This window comes from Crassostrea angulata, chromosome 8, assembly GCF_025612915.1.
Source record: "Crassostrea angulata isolate pt1a10 chromosome 8, ASM2561291v2, whole genome shotgun sequence".
NCBI lineage: Eukaryota > Metazoa > Mollusca > Bivalvia > Ostreida > Ostreidae > Magallana > Magallana angulata.
Window position 1 is genome coordinate 35,890,553 of NC_069118.1, and position 657 is coordinate 35,891,209.

Consider the following 657-nt stretch of genomic DNA (forward strand, 5'->3'; position numbering starts at 1 on the left):
TAATAAAATTGAAAAAGAAACAATAGAATAATAGAAGGGTCTTCCGCTGAAGACGGAAGACCCTAACTAGAGCAAAGCTCGTTGCAGAGCAACGAGTGGGTTTTCCTTTAATGTCGAAAGTAACGCTAGAAGTACCTCTAAGAAGCAGAGTTCTTAATCTAGTAACAAAAGTAACTCAAATACAAAAAGATAAAAAAAAATCGAATGATTCTTGGTATGACTTAACAAAACCCGAATGGTATTTAGTATGAATTAACAAAAAACCTTAACCATTTCAAGAACGACTTAACAAAAAATCCGAATGTGTTTAAGTACGACTTAAAAAATTGATATAAACTACATTTAAGGTACAAGTTAACTTTACCTTGAACTAATATCTATTACTAATATCTATTACTAACTTTTACTAATACTAATCTAATACTAATCCAGAATGCAAAATTAAAATTTCTGTAAAAATCAATTTTTTAATGCTTATATCCCAGTGGATTTCAGTTTTAAATTGAGGTTGATAAGCTCTTTCAGCATTTATGATTAATGACAAAATATTGCTCCGGAAAAAGTTAAGCTTTTGAGCCTTGCTAGCCCCTAACTTGAGGGACCAGTCATATTTTTGATATCAAATAAAAGGTCTCGTAAATATAAACATATTTTGTT